The 1,586-nt window shown below is 35.9% G+C and overlaps 1 non-coding gene across 1 annotated transcript; it reads right to left on the bottom strand.

Moving 5' to 3' along the window:
* Nucleotides 1-206: 206 nt before the first annotated feature.
* Trnai-uau (transfer RNA isoleucine (anticodon UAU)) lies at nucleotides 207-279 on the bottom strand. The gene has a single exon. It is a non-coding gene; the product is annotated as a tRNA-Ile (tRNA).
* Between the last annotated feature and the right edge of the window lie 1,307 nt (nucleotides 280-1,586).

Raw genomic sequence — 1,586 nt, 5'->3', positions numbered from 1 at the left:
GCAATCTGATTAAAGTACTTGATCTTCTAAACGAATATCTGAGGATGACCTATTCACACCCATCTTTCTGTATATTTGGATTCCGATATTGCTATTTTTATTTTCGCAAATCTGTTTTTATTTGAACCAGTCAGACGACTCATTTCAACAAGCATTTGGCTGAACCATCAAAAAAGCGTCGAATGTCACAGGGTGAAAAAAATGTGCAGACAGTCCGGGGCTCTAACCCGGGACCCCTCGCTTATAGGGCGAGTACTCTACCGACTGAGCTAACCGACTGCCTGACACATATTCTCCCCTTACGTGACGAAGTCCGTACCGTCACATATAATACCTCTCAAATCACGAGGGCGCAGTCATGATGTGGTCGTCATAATAAACATGAAAACTCAGGCTAAATATAGATTTTTAAACCTCTTTTTTCACTTTCAAAATATTGAAAGCAAGGCTCTGACTAGCGGAAGGGTCGTCAGAACGAGTCTATTAATAGCATGTCTTCAGATTTAAAGGGAAGCGTTAATTGGAGATGTACTTTAGTCAGATTGTAATACTTGTTTCAATTTAACATTTAACCAGTTCTTATTTTTCCCTATTCTATCATTTTCTACCCAAATATGTAAACATTTATACACATAAACACTGTTAAATTTACAAAATCACAACTCTGACAGGTATAAATGGTTGCATTTAGTTTCAAGATTCTTTGGCATTTTCAGTAACACATGTTACTGTGGCAATTTCCATCGAAAATACTTGTTGCAATTTATCAAGTTCTTCTGGTTTGAGCTAATTTTTCCCTACTATCATTTTCTATTCAAATATGCAAGCAAATAATTGTTAAACTTACATAATCTCAACTCTGACAGCTATAAATGGGCAACACTTACGCTCTGAATACGCATTTTTTCGGCGTCAGCTGAATAACATGGATTTTGACCTAGATTCTGTAGTAATCAGGACACGGAACAGGTGCGCGCTGAGAAGATAAACCATTTATTAAGTCTTAAATGACATTGATTATCAGAAGGCACATATTAAATGGAACATATTTAGTAGTTTTGTTACACTAAACTAAAATGATATATTCTAATTTAAAGGTTTTAGTAATTCATCATCGCTAGAGTAATCGAAAGTAAACTTCTTCCCCCGTTGCGTACCTCGCTTATGGATGAATAAGTTGTGGCTGGTTGTTACTGTAGAGTCAGTGTACCCGGTGTCGGACTGTACGCGGTTTCACACACACGGCAAATTCATGTTCTTCGTGAAAACAAAGCAGAAAATTTAACAATTCTTTGTTATTATTTCACGAAACTAAGTTATTCCCTACATAATTTGACATCAGGGGTTTTACCCCACTAGAGCCTCGCTCTGGCAAGTGCGACAAAAACAATAACAACACCAATGGAAGCCAGTAGGTCAGCTGAAATTTTTTAATTTCATGAAAATAATGACTATACAAACAACAACAATGTGCAAATTTAATTTAAAAATCACTATTCCATCATATATTATGTATTTACCTATTACTTTACCCAACTAAAAAGGATTTCAACATTTATTGAAGGTTTCCCGATCTGCAAATGTTT

Source organism: Mercenaria mercenaria, unplaced genomic scaffold (genome assembly GCF_021730395.1).
Source record: "Mercenaria mercenaria strain notata unplaced genomic scaffold, MADL_Memer_1 contig_2807, whole genome shotgun sequence".
NCBI classification, from domain to species: domain Eukaryota; kingdom Metazoa; phylum Mollusca; class Bivalvia; order Venerida; family Veneridae; genus Mercenaria; species Mercenaria mercenaria.
Note: the sequence above shows the minus strand (reverse complement) of the source record. Positions and strands in the feature narration are given on the sequence as shown.